Source organism: Pezoporus occidentalis, unplaced genomic scaffold (assembly GCF_034315485.1).
Source record: "Pezoporus occidentalis ecotype Australia unplaced genomic scaffold, CSIRO_AGI_Poc_V1 ctg208, whole genome shotgun sequence".
In the NCBI taxonomy this organism is placed as follows: domain Eukaryota; kingdom Metazoa; phylum Chordata; class Aves; order Psittaciformes; family Psittacidae; genus Pezoporus; species Pezoporus occidentalis.
Genome location: NW_026913943.1, coordinates 1,069,714 through 1,094,435, shown reverse-complemented (window position 1 = coordinate 1,094,435; position 24,722 = coordinate 1,069,714). Strand labels below are relative to the sequence as shown.

Below are 24,722 nucleotides of genomic sequence, written 5' to 3'. Positions count from 1 at the left end.
CACCTGCTTGGTAATCAATGTTCTTTGTCTGTCACAGGCCAAAATGAGATTTCTTATTCAACTGTTTCACAACTAATTAAAACCACATAACAACAATGAGGGCTTTTAATCTTTTTCCACATGTTACTGTTTGGTTACCTTATAATGCTTCCTAAAGAGAAGTTAGTGGGCTAAGCCTTAACCTTAAGAAAAAGAGCTGTAGGCCTGTATGGAGCATGGCATTAACCAAGCTCTTTAGGATCTAAAGGACTACACAGAGATTTAGAGGACCTGAGCTAATGCCTAGCAGTACTACAGGCTTTTCTTCATGGCCTTGGTCAAGTCACTCAAACTATAAAGTCCTGCAGCAATTTGGGACTACTTTCAGAAGTGATGTCAACACTTCAGAGTTCACTGAAGTCTCACTGGAAATCAGTGGGATTCATTACCCTAAGGCCTAATCCTTCATAGACTGAGGCATCTGAATTTCATCCAGGTTTCTGTCTTGATCTCTGAATGTACTGATCTCACTATCCAAGTTACATGGGGGGCTTGTAGACCAAGGCTGAGAGCAGTCCTGCGCTTCACAAATGCGCTGGCAGTGGGCAGGGAAGGGTGGCTGCAAGATGCTCATCCAGGGTCTTCTGCCCACCATTGGGTGGAATGAGACAAGACAAATCTTCCCTGGCAGCACTGAAAAGCCAAACCCTCCCCTGCAGTTCTGGTGCATGAAATGCAGTGAGTGAAATGAAGCAAATTCATTTCTCCTATGAAAATTAAACCTAAAATGCATAACAAAGCACAATAAATAGGGAAAAAAAGAAGTGTAAGGGTGAAGTTCTGCCAGCTCAGCACTGCGGGATGGAGGATGAAGGGGGTGTCTGCACTCAGATTAGGCAGTTCTCGGTCTTTAGCCTTTTGAGAGTTCTTTCAAGCTTCACAGTCTTTACAAAACCAGTTATTTTCCTCTTATCTGAGTCCCTTTTAATTCATGTTGTTTCCAGTCCTCCATGGTAGGGAGAGTGTTTGCGCTGGATTGGGCAGGAGCAGGGTGATTGCTGAAAAGGCTCCTGGAAGTATTAACAATAATAATGTGCACTTTATAACCATGGTTAGTATTAAAAGACATTTGACAAACACTGGACTTGGAATGAAAGGCTTTTAAAGCCCCAGCCAAGCTATTTGCAATTAGAACACAGTAATGTACATTCATTTTGTATGTAAGTTGAGCTCACAAAAATCTCCTTTTTTGTCCATTAACAAAACCACAGTATCCCCATGAACAAGTCCCCTTAATCTTCACAGTGCATAGTCTGTGATCTTATCCTTAGAAAAGCTGTGCAATGTCATGCAGCTCCAAGAGAAACAAAAGCAAAGTCCAAAGCAAGATGGACTCTCTCCCAGAATAACTGGCACTGATATGGGGGCACACCAGTATTTGAGGGTTGTTGCAGCTTGAATGAAGTGTATGGTGTATTTAGAGCCCAGAAAAGTGCAGAGAGCACAAATTTCTCCTGCTCCTGTATAGAAATGAAGTCAGAAATAAAGGAGTTGAGCATGAGCACAGCAGTGACTCCATTTCCTCTCCCTGAGTGTCCATGTAGGCTCAAAACCAGAGAGCAAGAGGCAGAGTGCACAGGGAATAAATGTATCTGACAAGGTTTCCTGCCTCCCTGCCTTTGTTTCCCTATCCTTATTGTAATAATATTTAAGATTTACCATATTTTCTGCTCTCAGAAGTGAATATGAAAGATGCAGGAGTCTGACTCTACTCCCCACACAGATCATGACTGAGGACTGTGAGTAGACAGTCTCCTTGGGCTCCCTCCCACCAGCGCAAGGCATGTAAGCAATGAGACCAAAGGAGCCCTCCTGGGTTGTGGTGACCAAGCCCAGCTAATGCAAGCAGCCATGTCACATAAACCTGTCCATAAAGGCATCTGACAGCCTGCCCTCATTACTGCTGTGAAGAGACTCTCCAAAAATCCACTCCTCTAATGGGTAAAAACTTTCTAATTCCCAGACTAAGTCTAAAGTCATTTAACGCCTTTGACCCTTCCTACAGAAGGTTCACTATGCACCCAGTCATGGTACAGGGAACAGTTATACTGTGCCTAGCCTTTCCCTTTTGACATTTGCAGTGTTTTATTTCTTCTCTTGAAAAACAGGCTGTCTGTACTCCCTGGTCATGCAGTAGCAGTTTTGCAGGACTGGAAGCAAATGTTCCTGTCTGAATGACTTTCCTGAATGAAGCATTATTTCATTTTCTGGTGGCTGGGCTTCTCTGAAGGCTTAGAGCCAGTAAAAATGAAGCATCAGGCAATAGAAATCAGACAAGCTTTCAGCTGTTTAAATAGAGTTCATCCTTCTCTTTTGGATAAGCTGTGTTGACTCCTTTTTATAAACTAATGTGCCTGGGTCTAACCAAGTGGAGTTGCCCAGATAGCATTTAGTCAGTGGTGCTGTATCCCCAACCTCCGGCTGACCTCTGAGTGTGTGCTTGCAGGGATTGTTACTGCTGTCATAAGTAGCCAAGGACAGATTGCAAAGAAGGCAGAGAAGAACCTGACTCATTCCCATCCTTTAGTAAAACATCTGTCTTGCTGTTGTCAGAGGAAATCAAGTATTCACTTTTGCACATTAAGAAATTTAAAGGAAAAGGCTTTGTGGGGAGGGCTGTCAGCTCCCTGAGGAAGTTATTCACTTGGACTTAAAGGATTTATGGGAAGAAGTGTTTTAGCTGCCCCCAGAGCATCATACTAGCCCTGGTGGTGTTCCAGTTATTTTATCTGACTGACTTTACAGGTATTTCGGGTAATTTACCTGCACAGCCAGCCTCAGAATTGCTCTTTTGAACGCAATTGCTGTTATTTTTGAAAGCACCACTCTCAAAAGCAATATTTCATCATTACTGTAAAACATAGTCCGTGCAATTATCGGGGAGAGTGACTGTAGGAATCTTAGGGGAAGCATGGTGACGCCTGAAACAAGCCCTAAACCCTAAACCTCTTGTCATTAGTGCCTGGCTGGGATATAACAGTCTTACCCTGGTAATGAGAATTTGGCCTTTCCTGTCATGTGTGTGGGTCCTGGATTAGCTCAGATGAGGCTGGCTTCTTAAAAGCACATTGCTTTTGGAGGAAGAGCACTGCTTTATTTCCAGCCCAACTCCAGGGAAAGAGGACAAAATGACAAGGAATTTCCCCTGCCTTAGAGCTAGCTCTTCCCCCTAGCCCTTTTCCAACCAGCCACCACCTCTAAGACTCTGCAGGAGGTTTTCCAGACTCACTGGGAATTCAGGTTTGTGTCTCAGATGATCACAACTAAAGGGCAGCAGCTTCAGAGCCATCATAAAGGAAAAAATAGGGAATCTTCAGTCATCTATGTGTGATTGCATCAAATGTCAAATTTGGTCTGCAGATCCCCGTCACAGTGAAGTTATCAAAGCTCATAACAATTCACAGGTAAAAGAGGTTGGGGGGATCTGAATTACAAAGATATTCCTTCCTTTAGTAGAGTGTAAGTTAGAAAAGAATATATTCATTTGGGTTTAGTCACCCATCCCCCTTGTCCTCTGGAAATAGTGAAGAGAGAAGAAAACTGAAATGGGGAGAGGCAATATCTAAAAAAGCAATCAGAAAATGAGAAAAATTCCATCAGAATGGAAATGTCTGACTTCAGGTGGGAAATAAAATAACATTTAACATTGGCAGATCACCTTGACAAATTTCAGCCTTCCGCAGGCACTGCCTGAGGAAGGAGCTTGCAGGAAATCCTTAGGTACATGCACCCGGAGATGTAAAATCAGTTAAGGGCTGTTACCCTTATCTGTTTGCTACCCAAAAGTGTTAGCTGGAAAAGGGCCCCATCTGCTTAGACTCAGAGTTGACCTTCCCTAAAGAAAAGGCTTTTAGATACGGAGATTTTCTTTCCAGATTTCGTCCCATTTAATTTTACAGAATGACTTTACCAAATGGGAAAGTGCAAGCGATGGTTTGACCAAATGAGAAATCCAGGTAGTGACGGCTGCTCCGGTGTCTCGTATTGTAGAGTGCAGGCACACACAGAGCAGGGGAAGGAAGGTTATCGGTGTTAGCAAGACATCACTGATGAGTACAGCAATCAAGGCAAAGCCTGAGTGACATTTGTAGCAGCTCCTGTACTTAAACGAGCACAGATGTAGATACAGGGGAAGCACATAAGGAAAGGTAGCTCCAGCTCAAATCTCAGCCTTGCAGACAGGATGACTGACTGTGCCCAGTCATCTTCAGGCAGGTGGCTTACTAATTGTATGCCAAGCTGTTAAAGTTAAAGCCATGCTAAGCTACTAAGAGCAGGATGAAATGTAAAGCTTTCCCTGACATTTATTCAGAGGAGTCTATTGTTTTCCAGGGCTGCTTGGTTCATGTATCTCATTTTTGACTGAGTTGTGCTTCACTTTGTCACCCACTGAGTTAACAACCTGGGACAATTACAGTAATTATTCTGCTACAGTAGGGATGCCATTGCCCAAATATGTTCAGGAGGAATGGCTTTACTTAAATGAGCAAGAATACCGTGAACCTGCAAAACCACTTGTGGATTGAATCATTTAATTTCTGATGCTGTTAATTCACGTTATTGAAATCCTGATAGCCCTGTTCATTAGTGGAGCAGTGGAAAAGTAGAAAACCATTGATAATGTGCTAATGAAACAAGCTTTGCAGTCACTTTGGGAGACCTCAGTTTCCTGATACGTGAATGTATGTCTTCTCTGCAGTCTGGAAATCACCCAGGGCCAAGAATCAAATGCAAAGGCAGCCCTAAGACTGGGTCTAGCATGGAGTCAAGAGTAGGATGCTGTGTTCCTTGCATGAGCAGAGGAGCCTGTGCAGCCACACTTTGCCTGGGGCAGGCTTCCATCCCAACAGCAAGGTTTGTGTCCTGTGGCTGCCCGTCTGGCTCTGTACACACCCGACTCCTCTGCCCAGCTCCTTCTCTATTTCTTACATCTGCCAAAGACCTTATAAGTCATTCCTTCCAGGGAGGCATTTGGGAAGTGTTTCTCTTAATAACTGAATTCTTACATGTGCCACTTCTTGTTTTGTAGCACTCTTAACAGCCTTATCACAGCACTTTTCCATCTCTGAGCACAGTCTGTATGACTCCTCAATTGATGGATGTTTATTCTGGAGGTCATGATCTTTCAGCCAGGTTTTTACACACAGCCTTTTTCTTCCAATCCACCTCTGAATTTTAACAAGAAGCTGTGGCATGAAAAGAAAAGAACGATGCTGAATACTCTGCTTAATAAATGGAAACTCAGCAAGGGCACCAGAGGACATGACTACTTCATAACTTCCAAATTATGCTGGATATGAAGCAGGGAGATTATTCTGAGTAGGTCCACTTGATTTCTTGCCAGGGTCAGGGCTGTGGCATTCTTGATGAGAAAGCAGTTGCTTGAGTTGCTTCATCAACTATTTACTTCAGGTTTAATGACACCTCAATGTTATGTTTCCTCTGTTCTTGAGCTCTTTGCTGTTTGTCACTCCATTTGCAGTTGCAGGGGTCACCCATGTATTTCTGTGAAAGGCAACATATATTTAGACTTCTGTCAAGGCTGCATCGTGTTTTGCCTCTTCATCTTAGCATTATTTTGTAGTTTTACAGTAATTATTTCTCACCCTCAGTGGTTACTGCTCTCTGGTTCCTTATAAACTGGATGCCCTCTGGTAATAAGGAGCCTCTACTTTATAAGTTTCTGCTTGTTTTATGCCTCCATTTCTCTCCTCTGTGAAATATTAACCAGTTATACAGTGGGTCCCACCTCCATCCTCACGCTAGGTTTTAGGTCCTATCTGGCACTGACTGTTTCCATGACAGTGTTTTCTGTGAAGTTAGTCATGTTGTAATTTGATTTTTTTCCTTCCTTAAGAAACCCTTTTTTCAAAAGGAAGCAATAAAAAGTGAATTTCTCGATCTCATCTGGCTGCTGGATTTTTCCCAGTTGTGGAAGACACAGAAAAGATGCAAGAGAGAGGCACTGCAGGCATTGGGTGTTGTGGATGAGGAACAGGCTGTGGAAGGGTTAAAGCAGCACAATGACAAAGCATTGGAATGTCTGCAGTGCATATCTTACCATCCAGGAGTTCTCCCTGCCCTTAATCACCCACTGCCTCATACTGGCTGAAAGTGCCTTATGCTCCCTCCTAAAGTCCTTAGATGGACTGAACAGTCCTGGGGCAGGAGGAGCCATCGCTATGGACGGGAGCAGCCTGATACAAAAAGCCTGAGAGACAAATCCCACAGTGCTCCAGGCAGATCCTGTCACACCTCATCATCCCCCTTGACAGGAGTCAGTCCTAATTTCTGCCTAATTTTTCCATGCATGGGATTCATTATTTCTTGACCTATGCCCAGGGGACAAGCAGAGCAGAGCAGTCCCTTCCTCTCCTTTCCAGTTTTTCCTGAGGGGTCCTTCAAGGACAAACGCTGTATCAGCTGCTGTTGACTTTACCTATGTGCCCTGATAACAAAGCAATGACATCTTGTCTTAGGTTGCAGTTTTCCTTTGTGACAGCAAACACGTGTTTGGTTTTCCTAAATAAAGAATTTTTTCATTTGTCAGGGATGGAATCACTTCCACAGAGTATTTACAATGCAAAGCCCAGGGCTGTGCAGGCAGAGTGTTGTAAAAGATGCTTTCCTTCAGTCCTTGGTGAGGGCTGAAGGGCAAGATTGAGCAGGGGTTGCCCTTCCCTGACCCAGAGCTATCCCCTGTGGTGCTCTGTGCACGACAAGGCAAGCCAGGCATTAGAAGGTACAGCCTTAGAATATGTATTTGCTCTCCACAAAATGGACAGAATGTAAATGGGGCAAAAAGTGGGGCTGGATGCAGACCAGCGCTTTTGTTGCTCAACAATTCAGGGCTTTCAAATTGGTTTCTTTCTGCTTGGAATGAAAATGAGAGAACAGGAGTTCAGGAGAAAAAGAAACCATTCCAGACCCTCTCCACCTCTGGCCGTAGCTGCCAGACCAGCAGCCAGCTGATGGATGTCTGAATCTGTCCTGTGAACTACATCCCCTGCAGAGTTCATCCAGCAGTGTGTCCTCACTGTGGAGCTTCCCAACTCCTCTGTCTTCTTTCACATCCTCACCACAGCTGGACCCAGCTCTCCTAAGTGTTCCTGCTCTCATTGCCCAGATGGGGAGACTGAGGCACGTGGAACTTGACCAAGAGAGAATCTTCATCCAGATCCCTGCATTCATCTTCCTAGTCTTCTCACTGTGTTTTGTGAAACCCATGGCCAGGCCACTCAAACGCAAGGTGTGCCCCTTGTAAATTCAAGCTCCCCAGATGAAGAACTGGTCACTGGTCACATTGTTTTTCCTTTGTGAAATGTTGGTTGTTGCGGTTTCTTTCCCATTTACAAAACGATTTATTAAAGCCAAAATTGTTGATAGGAGCTGATTTGACAAATTTCTCAGTTCAAAACCATTTCCTTCTGGGGGAAGCTTTGAAACTGTTGAAACAAGCATGTCTGTGTTTTTTAAACAAAAGATGTTTTGATTTAGGGTTCAAAATAAGTTGAAAATATGTAGGACAAAGGAAAGAGTCCATTGGAGCTTGAAAGGAGAAATGACAAAAACATCTAAATCAAAATGAATCCTATTTTCATATCACTTACACACAGTGGTTTTAGAGCCCCGAATTATTTATTTAACATTTCTTTTCATTCTCAGGCCGTGACAGATCTCTAGTTTTGGTACTTGTCTTGATTGGAAGGGGATATTTTTCCAGGGGATGCAGTTTGGAAAGCACCTCAGGTCACTAAAGCTGTTTCTTCCCCTCTGGCATTCAGAGCTGCTCAGTTTGCAGGCTCAGCTATTCACATCTGAAATGGGAGAAATCCCTCGTGGATGTGGAGGCAAAAGCTTCCGTGGGTGAGAGGACATGGCATAAGCACCCATCAGCAGTTCTCCCTCCTGCCCCATGGCTGTACTTTATAGAGTATCTCAACTGCAGGCTCAGCCCATGAGACTTTCTTTGCCCATATGTACAAAACAACCCAGTTTTGCAGCAGTTTGGACCATGCTGCTGTCACATCTGCAGAACACCAGCTTAACCCATGTGAGCCACTGGCTCCTGTGTGTCCATGGAGAGGAATGAGGTTGGGATGCCTTGGAGATGACATTTGAGTCTGGGAAGTGCAGTGAAAAGCCACTCTTGATTCTGCTTTTCAGGGAACAGAAGACAGACGGGCATTGGTCCCAAGAACAGGCGGTAACGAAATCAAGCTGGACCATCTGGATTGCTCAGTGCCTGCCATCCCACCAACTACAGGAGGATACTGGGAGGTGAGCTGACTACATGCAGGAAAGGGTGATTTGGAAGTAGTTATGGTCCAGAAATCCTGGGACTCATGTCTGTGCTACAGGAGAGGAGGCATTTGTCTTTGATCCTTGAAGAAGTGGGGCATCCTTCACATTTGCCTTGTTTCCCAGTGAGCTCTCCTCAAAGAGACCCCCAAATTACCTGCATCACTCAGGCTTTCTGTAGATGGGGGTCTGTCTACTTCTTCACTTATCTTACCTCATTCCCAAATTCCCGACGGTCCATAAGAAGGGGAGAGGAGGATGGTGACGCTGGGCAGGTGGATAGGGAAGCAAAAAGGTGTATTCAGTCTCATAGTTTAGGAACCAATAGTTAATTAAGAAACTGTGAACAGATCTTGCTTCTAAATGTTACTTTAAATGTTGCTTTAGTTGAATTCAGTAAGGACAGTGTATTGACCTTCTCAAGGTTAATGGCTCAATGACTTACTAAGAAAAAGCATATGCAAGGCCAGATTGATTCTTGTGTTAATTATTTCTCTGGACAATATAAAATGTATTTTGATACATTTTCCACGATACCTGGAAAGTCATTTCTGCTCACCAGGTTATAGATGTTCCAGGCAATGACAGAGGTGCTGGGAGTGTCCTGATTGCTTCAACTACATTCCTTATACATGAGCATTTCTTCCAGTGCAAAAACCCACTAAGAGAAATACATTTCCCATGAAATTAGATGAGATCTGTTTGCTTCTGCCTTACCTCCAGTGAAATATCTTGGCAGTTGAGCAAAAACTCAGCGCAATCCAATTTATGGAATGAATTGTGACAACTCACATGAGTCTGAGTTTTACCTCCCCTGAAATCCTTGGCAAAACACCTGCAGCTCCTTGTTAGCATATGCAGATAAATCTCTGGATATAATCACTGATGGAGAAGCAGCAGTAGGCGAGGGTGTGCCCTTTAGGGATGGCTTCTTATCCCAGGGCCTTGTCAATACTTGTATCAATGACCTGTTGGGAAATCTGTAATCATTACTAATGAATGCAGATGACTCAGATTTGGAGAGTGGTAAATAACCACGACAACAAGGCCATAGACACAAGTGAGCTCGATCACTCAACAGATCAGATGCAATCAAAGGCTGTCTTTTTTAATGCAGCTAAATATATAGGCATGGGGACCTAGATGAACATATGCATATACTCATGGGAAATCAATGTGGTTTGTAAATGCTCCATATGGGTAAATTATGCATTTTGCAAGCATAAATACTTTATTGCTGCCAGACTGGTAGGTTAGTATAGCTTGAAGGAGAATTACCCTGATGTGTTACCAACATAATAACGTGCCTGTGCAGTGCTCTCTTACACCATCGTCTGCTGCAGCCCAGGGAGGCTTGAGCATTCTGTGAGTACAGGTTACATGAAGTTGTTACCATTACTTCAAGATAGATGGGCACTAGGGTTCCAGTTTTCCATGTTTTCCCTGTAGGAATTCAGCACTTAAGACAGTATAGGATGAGCGGCAACTGAGGATTAAATCTCCATGCGTGTGCAGGGACCTTATCAGCTCCATCCAGTGCAGCTTTCCTTTTCTGATAATCTCTTTGCTCACTACAAAAAGAAGCCCTTCACTTCCACCAGAACCAGGGAGCTGCTGTTTGTAATTACAGAGTCCCTTGCAGATGCCTTTGCTATCTGTGGCTCTTCCCCAGGGCTGTTACTCCCCTCTGTAATGGAAGTAGGTCTCTGGAGCAGTTGCTCTCAGTGCTGACAGCTTTCTGATTAATGGCAGTGACAGCTCAGCCTTATGTGTGCACTTTGGAAGGCTGCACAGGGCTTTCCTCTCCCTCCTCTTAGCTCAGCCTTTACCTCTGTGGAAACCTATCCATCACTGCAAGCACCTGGCAGGTAAATTCAAACCACGCAAACTCCTGCCATCCAAGCTAAAAAAAATGAGCACCATCAGCACAGCAGAAACAGGATTGTTTGATATGAGGATAAAACACAGCGAGGTTTGTAGGGAGAGGCAGCATCATTTATTAGACCACGCACATACTTGCAGGGGGGGAAGTGGGAGAAGCTGTTGGACACACAGATTTCTTTAGTCTAAAATCAAAGCAACCATCTCCCAAGCTGAACAGAAGTTGAGTCTAACTGCGCTGAGGTTACATGATGTTCATCTCTTTGTCAGTATGGGAGAAAAGAGGCTTGATGCCTGGATCTGAGAAGGGCAGGAATAAAGTCACAAATCTTCTTTGAACAGAGGCAAGCAGCTACTTTTCACCACCCTCCTGATGGATTAACCAGGGATGGAAAAATTTACAATCTATCATAACACCAGCAATGCTGCTTGTCCTTGAGTTTTAGCAGCCGGCAGAGCAGTGAATTGTAATTGGAAGCTTTAAATGCAGAAAATACCTAGCAAGGTCTTGTTGTGCTCTTTGATTCTGGGAAAATAGCATGGAAATCATAGTTGAGAGATCCTATGATGTGACAGCGGATGGGGGCTGCGTGTACAGCGGGACTCCCAGCCGGCCTCTGCTGCTAGCTTGACTGCTGAGCCAAAAGGATCAACAGGCAGAGACTTGGGATTCATACTCCCTCTTAACACAATAAAAAAGTTAAACTTCACAAGCAGAATCCCAGTTTTACCAAGTGGGAACATGGAACAGGGGGAGAGAGCAGGAATATCAGTGGCAGAGAGCCAGGCAGACGAGACTGAGATCCAAGAGCCTGAACTCAGCCTGTGCCTGCATCCTCAGCTCTCCCTGCCTGCATTGAAGGCTGAACACCGGGACTGTTTCAGAGCTTCGTGTGTTTAGCAGCTGCCATTCAGTGAGCTTGTATCAAGCCACAGCAAACCCAAGGGCTGGGTTTGCACGGGAGCTATAGGAGGATAGTTGGAAATAAACCTTTTGGCCATAATGACTAAACAGGAGAAGCCACCGCTACTGCAAAAGAACGTGCAGTGGGGATAAACCTTGCAGTGATTTATTCCGCATTGGAAAGGTCAGGGCCCAGGAAGGAGGGAGCAGGGCAGGAGCGGGGAAGTCTAAGGCAGACCATCCTAATCCCCTTTTAGGCAGAAAGCATTAGCACAGCCTTGGAGAGAATTTGTTGGACTCAGTGGGGTGTGTCGGGCAAGCAAAGTGCTCAGCAGAGCTGCTGCTCGCTGCACCGGCCAGTAGCACCCTGATCCTTTGCCATCTCATAAACAGAGGGAAAGGAAATGAGTTTAATCCAAGCTCAGTGTATATTGGAATCTAACTTAAGTAAAACAGCCTGAAAGCCCAAGAATAAATCAGCAACGAAAGAAATCTCTTTGTGCTGGTGTGCTGTCTGCTGAAGAGGAGCTGGAAAAACCCTTTTTGCCTCTCGCTGTGGATCTGTTTCTTGGTTTCCTCTCACACACGCAAGCAAACCCTCACGTCCCAGCAGCTTCCCCAGAAACAGCAAAGCTGGGCCCCACGTGAAAAGAAGCACGTGGTAGACAGGGAAGAGCCCTTGATTGGGAAGATTGAAAGATACTTGGAAAGCTGGTTAAAGATTCAATTGCAGCATGAGATCGCTGTCTGCGGATGCTTCCTACAGCCACTCAGGTGGTGCTGGGAGGGTAACAAAGAGGAATTCTTCGGGAAGGCTCTAATTTTTTAAGTGTGGGGGTCTGAAGCAGTTTTAGTATTTGTCAAAGGCCTGAGACTTCCAGGGATTCAGTTTGGAATTCCATACCTGGGGTTTCAGTTGATAGTTTAAGAGGCAGACCCTGCTGGTACACTGCACTGTGCACCCCTTGCCTTGCTCTCTCACTGTCCCGGTCCCTCCTCTGTATGTTTGATGCATGTGGTCACTGTATAAAGACTTCACACTTCATTTTCATTTACACAGTGTGGACAGGTAACTGGTCATGCTTGTGCAGCTGGGTCTTTTTGTGCGGGTCCTCTGATGTCTACAGTGGGGTTGGGCTGTCATTGCTTGAGGGTCTTTCTCAGCAGGGACATAAAATGCCATGATTTTACTTTCAGTGCAGCCTATTTGCATGAAAATACTATCAACAGAAGATGCTATCTCTAACCTTGCTGCCTAATTTGGGTGCAACTGCCCAACAGGTTTAAAAGTTATTAAAAGGAGCCTAATTCTCTTTTCTCTCCCGCATACAAACACAGGATAATCACGTAAGCCTTGTTTCCTTGGGAAACCAACTGAAAAAAAAAAGAGCACAGAAACATACTGTAAGATGTGAAAACAGACCAACAGCCCTTCCAGTTGGGGAACGTGAGAAAAGGCACTGCCAAAGTCCCCTGTGTTAGCGAGGTCAGCGCAAGTAGGCTGCAGCTCAGAAAGGGGAGCAGGCAAGCACCTTTCCAGGCTGCAAAAGCAGCATCTGAATGTGTGAAAGCTTTACTAGCTGCTCTCTTTGAGCTCGAATGAAGGCAAAATTGCTGTTAATTAATGCTTCACATAGCAGTAAAAATCAGAGTCTGCCATGGCAAAGAGAGGTTCACAAACGGCCAGTTCCGTGTGAAAGTAAACTGTGGGTAACAGCTAGTGTCATCCTTAGCAAGGGGCTGAGAAGCAGCTGCCTGAGCAGATGACCTGTGTGAGCTCCCTGCGCTTTTGTAGCTGCCTCTGGTCCTGTGTATGTCACCTGGGAAATTCCCATGGGACACGACAGAGTAACTACGGCCCAGTGCATTTGGACTGCTGGAAAAACAGCACTGGAAAAGGCCAGAGAAGGCCCACAGAGATGATCAAGGACTGGGAAGCCGGGTGAGGGAAGGGTGAGAGGGCTGGGCTTGTTCAGCCTGGAGAAGGAAAGGCTCAGGGGAGACCTTATCACCGTGTTCCAGTATTTAAAGGGTGGCTACAAAGAAGATGGAGACCACTTTTACAAGGAGTGGCATGAAGAAGATGGGGTGTGATGGGCACAAGTTACTTCTGGGGAGATTCTAGCTGGACACAAGAGGAAAATTTTTGCCAATGAGAGCAATCAGCCACTGGAATAATCTCCCCAGGGAAGCGGTGAATTCCCCAACACTGGACACTGCTAAGATTTGGCTGGGCAGAGTGCTGGGACATGTAGTCTAGGTCATACTTTGCCTAGGAAGGTTGGACCAGATGATCCTTGAGGTCCCTTCAATCTGGCTATTCTGTGATTCTATGACACAGTGTAGTCAAAGAGGAGAAAACTCCATCTACAGCTCAGCTCCAGTCACAGTACTCATGTTGCCTAGATAAAAGGAATGAGACTGAGCACCAGACCAGATACCTCTGCTGTGATGCAGCATGGAGTGATGCTCCTGGGGAGAGCCCAAGGTGTGAGACTCCTCATGGAGAGCATGCCCATTGCTGTCTCATGGGTTTTGCTGTAAGGCATTGGATGTGCTGTATAACACATGCTGATTTTCAGCTGGGATGTGTTGACCTGGACAAATCATGCTAAAGCTTAAAAGCTTTGCCATCACACTCCTTGAATTCCACTTGCCATGTAATTAACCCTGCTGAGGAAGAAAGTGAACTGACTATCAGGTCCTGAGGTGAAGCTGCCTCGAAGGGAATCCTTCAGACACCCTGCTCTGGCCTCTTTATTTTCCTTTCATCATTTATTTGGCTATCTCGGCGCTATGTGTGCACACACACACCCCCCACATCCTGTTTAAATGCACGCTGGATCTTCCTCAGAAAAAGATGATAGAAACCACTATTCAAGATCAAAGCAAAGGACAGCTGAGATAAAAGCAAGGCAAAAGTGTTCCTCAAGTGTTTCATCTGTGCTGTAGCTTCATTGTGGGAGGGAGTGGGAGGATGTTCACCTGAGGTTGTGTGCAGTCCTGGGGTATGGCTCTCAAGGGGAATTTCAGGCTGAGCAGTGGAAGGTCAGCCAGGGTCAGATCTTTCTGTCCACTGGGATTTGATAAAAAGACACCTTTCCTACCGAAATGAGCTCTGAGGAGGCACAGTGGCTTGTAACAGAAGACATTAGGAGTAAGTGCTAAGAAGGGGGGAAACCTTTGTAAGAGCAATGTGGTGGGAGAAAGCTGGCCTGGTTATTTAGGCTAGGAATTAAACAAATGTTTATAACCTTGGAAAGAGCAAGACCTTGGGATGGCCTTAACATGGAATTAAGGAAACCAATCTAGTTTTCTAATGGAGCTTGGTACATTTATGACCAGGAATCTGTGAGCTGTGTTTGTGCAGAACCGGTGATCCAAAGCTGTTATGTCCAACAGTGGGAATATTTTGCTCATTGTGTTTCAGTAATACAAAGCTTTCCACCTTCAGCCATGTGAGGGATGGGAGGAAGTTATCAAGGCATCAGAAGCAGTGTGTGAGAAGAACTCTAAGATAATTCTTGCAAGGAAGAGGGAAAGACCTGGCAAGATCTACAGAAGGGTAAATAAAGCACCGTGGACCTGCATACCCTGAGCTGTTGATTTAACTGGCTCACAGATGTCAGTCATTTCCAGACTGAGGGCTGGATGCAGCCGTGATGGTGGTGAGATGAAAAGTAAACCTGCATCAGACTGGACATTGCCAAGAGGAAAGGGGAGAGAGGCGACCTCCTCCTGAAGTCCTGGGAAAGTGGCAGGGCAGTGATGAAAACCAAAAGCAGAAGTGGTGGCCTAAAAGGATCATCAGAACTTCTTGGTGATTAATAACTCCTTGACCTGAACAGAATAAAAACTAGATGGAAAATGGCAGACTCTGTCCTTGCCATGCCAGGGATAAAGGCCAGGAGGAACTGCAGATGCACCTCTCTGTGCTCTCCTGAAGACACATGGTGCCTCTAAGGAGCCATATGGGTACCAGGCAGGTGAAGTTGGGTACAAGGTGGCTTTGGTGGCCACCTTGTATGTGGAGGAAATCTATGAAGGAGAGGTGGGTTGGAACCACATCCTTCTTGTCTCCTTCCTACCAGCTGCCCAAGGACAGCAGCACTGCCTATCTCCCTCGAGGAGCTGTGCAGAGCCCGACGCTCCAACAGTCAAACCGTGGTGCCTTAAATACATTCACAGAGGGTTTGAGATTAGACCCTGGAGGATAAAGTGAACAAATCTTGGCAAGTGAACTTGATTGCTTTTATGTGATATAATTACAGAGTGAACTGAAGGAAGGGAAGAGAGCAGCTGTACTTGGGTATGTGCTGGGATCTCAGTAAAGGAACTTGGTACTGTGCCTCCTAAAGAAATGGCACGTTCACATTTTCCAGCTAGGCTATAGCTGATTCTGTTAGAAGGTGATTGTGTTCTGTGAGAAGCCCACCAGAGGCACATGGAAAAGGACAATCTTTGTAGAAATCCACCCCTCTTCAAGAGGAGCACCACCTAATGCCTCACCTCCACTAAGCTTTTGGTGGTGGGTAGAGCCCTTAACCCCACGTTTGACTTAAAAACTACCTGCTGTTTTCACACTGACTGAAATTAAAGGCTTCTTAAGGGAAAACATGGATCAGCTACTATGAATCAACAGGGCTCCATGGAAGTAAATGGATTCCTGCTGTTTGACCACAGACGGATAATCCACCCTGTTCTGATTTGCACTGGCTTTGCCACGTATGTTTTCATTTGTGGTCCATCCAGCATGGTTTATGTAACCTATTAGGATCCACCCCCTGATCTCCAAATAGCTTTCAAAAGCCAAAGGTGCTGTTTGTGTTTTGAGATTGATATCTTGCTGGCAGCGTGATGCAGGTTTCCGGCAGCAGGTATGAGGTTTAACTGCAGGAAATGAGCTTATTTTTAGACAAAGCATTCACTGGGGGGTTGTATAAATGGATTTTTTTTTTTGCTGGGTGTCCTGTTTCTTAGGTCATTAAGTATAAAATTTTAACTCTTGCTTTTAATAGAGAGTTTGGGGAAATAGGTACTGATCCAGACAAATCCATCCCCAGGTAAATACCAAAGGCTGGGAGGGATGCATGAAGTGACAGTCGTGGAGACTGGCAAATGAAGATGTCCATGAGGTTTCCAAGCAGCAAATGAGTGTTGGGCTAAAGGGAGAAAACACTGGGTTTGTTTCAGTGTTAACCTGATCCTGTGCTTTGATTTTTCTGATGAAAAACTGATGGAAAATATTCTTATGGAGATTTTGTGTTCTGCAGAGGCTGAGAGCTTGAAAATCAAAACAAAATCATGGTGACAGAAAACCACCAATCAGCCCTAAGCAACTCTCCACTTGTCTCTAGAAATGTAAGCCTGGGATTGATTTAAATATGTCTAGAAATGAGAAGCCGTGTGTTCAGCCTGCTCTCTTCTGCAGGATCAGGTATCCATCTTTTCCAGTTGGTTTAAGCTGTCCATCTCCTCCTGTCCCTGATATGATAAAGTCAGTGTTATTAGAATGCCAGACCTCCTCCCTGAGGTTCTTGGTGGGTTCTGGTTCCTGCTGCATGTCTGTGATGGGAAGGTCTGAGACCTCCCCAGCTCATTTCATGTTTTGCAGAGCTCATCTCTCCAGCCTGCCAAGGGGGAAAGGGACAGATTAACACTGAGAAAAGGCTTTTATGGGGCAGCAATGCAGCAAGAAGCAATGTGTAGTTTACATCAGTATTGGATGTAGATTCCTGTGAGTGTGTAACTTGCTCCCAGCCTGGAAGCTGGTATCACCAGTGTTCAAAAAAGCTTTTTACTGCTGCTCCTTTCTGGGTGCTTTTGTGGAGGGGGAGGATAGAGAATTGGCAGCATGTTGGTAGAGATCTGGGAGAGGGGGGAATGAGGGTTTAAAGCTTGAATCCTATCAAGTTCATTCTACTGACAGCTCCAGGAAGGGGAAGAGACACACACACACACACACACACACCCCCCTTCTGCACAGCTATTCCAGCCTGCAACAGCCTAATAAAGAGGATAATGGATTGGTTTAACCTTTAAGGGAGGAGAGCACAGCGCTGCATCGTCCGCTGTGTGCACACAGCCCCCGGCTCAGTGTGAGCGCATCCAGCACACGGACATCCACATTCCCTCCCCACGGTGCTCCCATCACATGCCTTGATCCATGTGAGAGTGGATCCAACACAGTGCAGGAGACATTCGCCTACGCAGATCTCATTAGTTGTCTCGAAGAGGGAAGGGAATGAACATGACTGGTGACGTCCCAGCCCTCCTCTCTGTCTCCTGTTCAGAGGGAAGGGGGGAGAAGGGGCAGAGACAAGGAAAGCTTTCGGGGGGATTAATGAGCATAACCAGGCTATAGTGATGAATTCTTCATCTGGCCTGAAGTGTAATTGTAGCACAGGGATTAGTGCTCTGGGGAGCTCTTTGGCTGTCGCTGGTGGGTGATTTTTAGCTATTGATGCACACAGGGGGTAAAAGCAACAGTTGGTTGTGCTGTGCTTTGGGTAGATCCAGTGAAATGAAGATTTCTGGAGTGGGCTTTGGGGCAGAAGCAGGAGGGGTTTATAACATCCTGGGTCTGGCTCACAGCTGACAACTGGTCCCAGTTCCCTGCTATTTCTGATGCTTTTGGTGGGGCCAGCTCTGCATCACTGTGTTCCACAGCTCTGGGTTTACAAGGGCTTGAAGGAGGGGGAAAGCACATCCTGCCCTCCTCCCTGCCCTGAGCATGTCCTTTATCACAGAAGGGGCTTGATGGGGGTTCCCCAGAGCATGTAGTGCAGTAGGATGGTTTCTTGTTGTGTGTCTGTGCCTTTCTTTGGTGTGCAGGCTCCAAGGGTCCCTCAGGTCTGGCTGCATCCAGGGCATTGTGGCTGCTCCAGCCCCAAAGTCCCACCCCACCACGCAGTTCTGACCCATCATTTTGGCCCTGGGCTTAGCAGAGAGGACACTTTTGCTGAAAGCTCTTGAAGCTGTAAGTATGCCCATGTGTTATTGGAGGGGTGTACATCAGACAGGAGTCCAGGCAGCGGTGGACAGCAGCTCGGATGGAGACCCGGTGGGGATGAGGATGGAAGACAAAATTCATCTCTTACTAGTACTGAGTTATTATTCATACAGTAAAGAGGAGATGCTATCAGCATGAAAAGGCTTGCTCTTCATAATCTGTGCATATATACATCAGTGGAAAGGCAGGTGGAACATCAGTGGAATATCAGTTTGCAGTCAGGTACAATGCCTTCTCCTCCTCCAGCGGCAGCTCTTTAGTCTAGCACAGAAAGCTCTAAACTTACAGGAGTTTACAGGGATTCAGTGTGCATTTGCAGATCAAACCATTTCTTTGCTTTGCAACCTCACAGCTCCCGGTTCTCCTCCCTAGCACAAAAGGACACTGGACTGAGCAAGTGCCCGTAGCAGAAAAGGAAAAGCTGGATGGGTTTTTCCTATTTAATCCACATTATAGCCAACCCATGGGAAATCCTGTTAAAAGATCAGTGAGGATTTTCTGAGTCAAGGGAAATGTTACATCTCAGTTAGGGAGTCCTTTGGATGAGCCAGGCTTCAAGACAGATCTGCTGCAAAAATCCCTGCACAAAAGGCAAGGGGGGGCACACACGGATCAAATTGTTGTCCCAATTCCTTCCTTCCTTAGTATTTTTCAAAGAGGAAAGGAAAAATATACTTTGAATGCACTGGAAATGTTGTGTACTTATTGCAGTTGCTGATTTTGTGTTGTTTCCTTTGTGCCATGTTGCTAAAGGGGGAAGCACCTGCCATGGCAAAGGGACAAGAATTGGGTGCGACAGGAATGCCGCCAGCTCCATGCAATCCCAGGGCTGGGACTTCGTGTGCTGAAATCCGAGAGATAACAAATGAAAGTGAAACATCTGAGAAGCCTAAAAAGCAATGGATGAAGCAGGACAGAGGTAATAAGAAGGTGAATCCCAGTCTGTAGAACTGAAATACACTCTCAGCCATGCAAGTGGGGTTGAGGCAGCTTTCCCTACCAAGCAGCAACTAGTCCCATGGGTCTGGTGGGTGTCTTGCCCCAGTGCTTCAGGGAGTTGCTTGGTATGTAGCGTCCTCCATCTCTTGGGATTCAGAACAAAATGTAGGGAGGATCATGCCCTAAATGGTCAGTGTTGGTCTGCAAGTGTCAGCCTGTTGACAAGGCAGACAGATCAAGATAGGGTGGGGGATGCTGGTACCCCTGAGGCTTTCTCCTTTCTGCTATTAGAGTAAGATAGCCTCTTTGATAGATATCAAAGAGCCATGCTGTCAAAAGAATAGGGAAAAAAGCAGAGAGAGGGAATAGGAGGTCCCAGGATGCACAGTGTGGGCTGATGGGTTATGTACCACGGACCCACCACTACTGGTCTGTACTTTTCCACAGACTCCTGCTGCTGGGCAGGGTACAGCTGGACCCTTGGTCCAGCTCCTTGCTTAGATGGAGAAGCTTGTCTGAGCTTCCAGGGAGGAAACTGAGACCTGCACGGTCTCCTCCAGCCTTGTGGTTCAGATGCAGCTGGGGCTCAGTGGGGAGCCTGAGTCCATCCTCTTCCGAGCCTGTTGGCAGCTACTTATGGAGAAGCAGCTTTTTCCAGCCTTGTGCTGGAGCCCACACGTGCTCCCTCAGCCTGGCCTTGGCCTTGAAGCTGCTGCTGGATGCTGAGGCAGCAGGGAACATGCCGAAACACCAATTTATAGCCAGTTTGTGCTGGCTGCTTTAAGCCCCTTTTACTCCTTTCATTAGCAGTGGGCAGGTCAGGGAAAGAGCTGTCTGAGCTTCTCAGTGCACCTGCCTGTACAGCCATGCTCCACACCTCATGTTCCCATGCACAGGCACTGCCCTTGCGACCTGCCTGGCTCCAGGTCTGTTCCATTAGAGCTGCAAATGCTTTCAGGAGAAGAGCAGAAGGATTTCGAAGTGACTTTAATTTGGGAGGCTGGAGTATTTCTTCCTCCTCTTTCCCTCTTATTATGTATTTCTTGGTGCTGTCTAACAGTTTTAATTCCTCAGTAGCTGCTTCCACTGTCTCTTCTTTTCCAAGGCTGTGCATGGGATGGGATGATTTATGTGCACAGTAGAGATAGTGGTTGAGCAGTGGGAACTGGAGGACACAAGTAGAGAGGACTGTGCTGTCCCCAGCTGCTGAGGATGGCTCCTGCCACATCCCCAGCCCTGTCCCTGATCACACAATGAGGGATTCCCCCATATCCAAGATGTCACATTTGCCAGGTTATCACACAGACCATTGCTATCAGATAGGAACCAGAATGTTTTTGCCAGTCATCCAGGGAACATCCCTTGCTTTGCATGCAGAGCCCAATAAAGCTAAAATTAGCAGTGTTTCCCTCTACAAAGCAAGTAATTTGTTCAGGAGAGGGCCTAAGGAGAAGCATGAAGAGAAAGGGAGCTCCCCTTATAAAATATTTACCACCTGAGCAATTTTGGAGAATGCTGTAATTAGGCTCCTGTTTCCTGCATCTCCTGCCCTCCCTTTCACTCATTCTTTATTAATAAGGCCTTTGCATGACATAATGGGATGTTTGTTTCCTGGGGGCTCTTTATCCCTTTGTTCTTGCACAAGAAGGGAAAATACCATTACATCTAACAGAAGGGAGTTTTAAAAGATGTGTATAAAAGTAGTTTTAGGGGGTTTTGTACGTGTGTGTGCATATATATGCTTGTATACATACACACACACATTCCTTGAACACAAGCAGGCCTTTCTCTTGTGGACCTCCAGTTCCCTGTAAGTCCTTTTCCTGTTACTCACCCTAGACATGCCTCACTCTTTTTAACTAAAGGAATATCTTTCTGGTGACACCAGGAATAGAGAATCAGTTTCAAAATGAAACGTGGGGGCTGAAAAGCATCCAGCAACATCTCATTTGACTTGGACTCATTCTAAGGTCAGAATCAAGTAATTGTTTTATAAAACTCAAATTTGCTAGAAGGGCTTAATGCATTTTTTAGAAGGGCTGAGTAATAAAGTAATTGTGGATTTATTGCTGCTCTTAACACCAGGAGAAAGATACATCGTTCCACTTGGGACCACTTAAGCATATAGTGTTTTAAAGGATAGAGCTTAATTCATAATTACAGAAGTGTTTATGCACCTCCCTTCTTCTTTGTTTCGTGTATACTTTGAGGAAGAGCTGGAAGTTTGGCTTTGCAATGCCTTACCCATGGTCTTTAGGGACAGAAATCTGGCTTGGCTTTCCCTGGTTGCCCAGAGCCTTTGTGGCAACCCAGATAAATGACCTTTTCCCATCACAGCCCCTTGGTGCTTGAGTTCATGTTTTTCTCTCCAGTATAAAGGGAAGCAAAAGACTGCTCTGAATTTCTTCATATAGTGAGCAAGCAGCTGAAATAATATTGCCTCACAAGCCATTATGTATTTTTTATTACTCAGATAGTAAAATATTGAAATGACTTCCGACAGAAAGAGAAGAGCAAGGGAGAACACCCAGGAGAAATGGGTTTATCTCAGAGGCTTTAATTGAATGGTGTAAAGCACTTTTATGGTGAAAAGAAAAGATATTTTGCTCTTATGATCACCTGCACTGTAAAGGAATGCCTCCTGCAAAAAGCTGTCCCACTCCCGTGTTTACCTGCCATCAGAGGAAGGTGGTGGTGAACCCAGCACACTCATAGCAAACCTGAGCTGAGCTGGAGTCCCATGCACACCATAGGATGTGCCAGGGATGAGGGACAGAAGCAGCTCCTGCTGTGCCCAGGGTGGTCCCCTCCTCTGCTCCATTGCCTAGACAAGACCTCTAAGAACATTGTTCACTTGGATTGATTTCTGTAACCTTCATCCCCATGAGTGGGATTTGCTGTCTGCCAACAGTTCATTGCATGATTTGATTCTGGACAATTCTAGAGATACTGTAATTTAGCAAATGATTCTTGCAAAAGAGCCACTTTAGCCCTCCTTTTATTCCCTCTAAGTGGCTTTGCCCATGGCTGGAAAGCAAATCTCATTTTGAAGTTCAGACTACTTGGTCCTTCTTTGCAGCCCCTCGTGTGTGCTTGTGCCTGCAGAGGAGACCTTGGTGCCACCCAGAGGGTGTGAGCTCAAGGAAGAGCCTGGAGCAAGAAGATCCCATTTCCTGATGCTGCATCTTGGAGGGTGTGGGATGGGAAGAGCTTTGCTGGATAAGGGAGAAAACAGCAATGTCCTCAGAAACTTTGAGGTCTTTGTGTCACATATGTCTGCCAGAGGAAGAGGTTCCCTCCTCCAGCTCTTGGTGAGGATGCAGGGTATCGTGGTATGGGTTTGTGAATACCCAAAAGCAAATACAGTCTGAGAAGCAAAGACATGCTCTGCATCAGGAGGATTCATCCACCAAGATGGAGCAAGGCAAACACACACACAAGCCCCCTTGTTTTGAGGAGCTGGATGGGAGTGTGTTGGGTTTGAGGATGATGATGGCTGGTCCCATCTCCTCTCCCTGTCTTACGAGCAGCAGTTTGGGGCTGCAACTTTTCCATGCTAGCCCAGAACTAACTGGGACCCTGAGGAGACACCCTAATGGGTGTCCCTTGCCCACTGCCTGTCCCTGGGAGCTGTGCTGAGCTCTGCTTTGCTCCAGGGCTTTGCTGACACCTTTAAAGAGGGCAGCTGTTCTCCTTGTGCTGAAGCAGCCTCCTATTGCTAAGGCAAGATGATTGCATTTTATACCTTCCCAGCTCTAATTTGCACTCCTTTGGGGAAGACGATAGGACAAGTCACATCAGAGCAGCTGCTGTCTCGCTTGGGTTTTAAAGGAAAAGGAAACAAATCCCCTTCTTGGTTGCTTTTAAGTTGTTTTAGTGCTTACAACATGGGCCTGGCCGACCTCTCAGGGGGCTCAACATCTCCACCAACAGGAATGGGGATGTTAGACATTATGGAGGGGCAGTTGTTCATAGGATCACAGAGCGGTTTGGGTGCTGACTGTTTAAGGATGCGTACATTGCAGAGCCAGGGAAACCGTGGGCATTGTTGTGAGTAATTGCTGAAGGTTTTAAAATCATTTTCTATTATTTCTTGTTTTCCAGCATGCTGCTGACACACTGGAGGAAAACCATGGGCTGCACGTGTGAGAAGGATTCCCTCACTGTATCTCTATTGGGTTTTTTATTAAACACTGACATGAAAACGTGTCCATTTAATGTGTTAAATCCCATCTCAGTGTTTCTATAGAAACCAGCTGCCTGTTCATTACAGCATGAGGATTCCCAGGCTGACCTCATCAGAATCTCCCTCCCTGGTGTCTCTCCCACTCCCTGCTCACGCTGTTCCCTCTGTTGTCTCTGGATCTGACCTCCCCTTGTGTCACACCTCACCCTTAATCCCCCTTCCTATCCCTTGCCACCCAGTTCCTCCCCATCAGCCCAAGGATCTGAGGATGGAAAAGGATTCCCAACACAAAGGGGCTGTATAAAGCCATATAAAGCTGCTGCCTGCAGAAAAGCATCATCATCATGGCAGGACTGATTTATATTTCATTTATTCCTCTGTCAGTTCATTGCCATTTACTTGATGCTGAAGGAGAACTACTCTCTTAAATCGCCATTTAAATATTCCAGCAGAGGATTCAGGGACGTGCATCATATGCCTAATGAAAAGAGAATCCCCTAGAATACATTTGACTTCCAAGTGTAAAATCTGCACATTTGCTGCCTCTTAATTGGCAAGAAGCATCTGCATAAATCAGAATGTGCCTGTTCCTGCCATGGCTCTGCATATGGGCTGGGGACCACTGCAGTGCCCCCCCCCCCCCCAAAGTGACAGCTGCCACCACAGCATCCTGCACTTCTCCAGGCATTGTTCTTGCTTGTCTTTCCCTTGTGTTTCTTTGATACTGTACACTGTATCCCTGCTTTTTACCCTGATAAGCAAAAGGCCCTCTCCTACCAGCCTTTATCCACAGCAGACTGTTCCCTCCTTCCCTTGGCCAATCCTGCAGCTCAGAAGCCAGCACTTCTCCAGAGCAAGTGTCACTCCTTGTTGTTGCCTTTCCCCTCTTCACAGCTTCCACCTCCTTCTTTTGGACCATCTTACTTTGCCAGAGATTATTACAGAGGGCAAAGTAAAGGCAGCATCCCCTTTTAAAACTGACTGTCAGGTTTATTGTCACTTTAACCTGAGCACTTGACAAGTCCTTGGGGCCTCTCTGGGTTTTTTCCCTCAATCAAAAGAAGCAGATGAAACAAATCAGGTACAGTTGGAGATACAATGTGGGATATTGCTCCAGAACACCCCTATGTCCCTGTTTCCTCAAAAAAAAGCAGGTGGAATCCCATTTCCAGGATCAATTTGAAGTGTCTGCTCAGTTGTTAAGACACATTTTTGAACTGGTATTCCCAATCAGCCAAACTCCCACCTCCCATATTTCCTCCAACCTACCCATGTATAACCAGATCCAGGATAGTCCTGCCTACTTCTGCCTTCACCAGGTGCCCATGCTTAGTAGTTCTGAGTGTCTCCAGGTCCCTCTTCTATAAAAGGAGAGGCTTAATGGCACTTCAGCCTGTAAAGAAGGGTGATGAGCACCTTCTTCATCTGGGTATGTGCTTGCTGGGGCCATTAACACCTCA

At 45.9% G+C, this 24,722-nt stretch overlaps 1 long non-coding RNA gene across 1 annotated transcript in view; it reads left to right on the top strand.

The window, feature by feature from the left end:
• Positions 1 to 23,285, top strand: part of LOC134163840 (uncharacterized) — a 64,675-nt gene extending 41,390 nt beyond the window's left edge. Inside the window, exons 7-13 of the long non-coding RNA XR_009964865.1 lie at positions 1,717 to 1,980; positions 4,739 to 4,893; positions 8,206 to 8,319; positions 18,891 to 19,056; positions 20,942 to 21,046; positions 22,182 to 22,333; positions 23,181 to 23,285. This is a non-coding gene — a long non-coding RNA (uncharacterized LOC134163840). The remainder of the gene's footprint in view (positions 1 to 1,716; positions 1,981 to 4,738; positions 4,894 to 8,205; positions 8,320 to 18,890; positions 19,057 to 20,941; positions 21,047 to 22,181; positions 22,334 to 23,180) is intronic.
• The last annotated feature ends 1,437 nt before the right edge of the window (positions 23,286 to 24,722 follow it).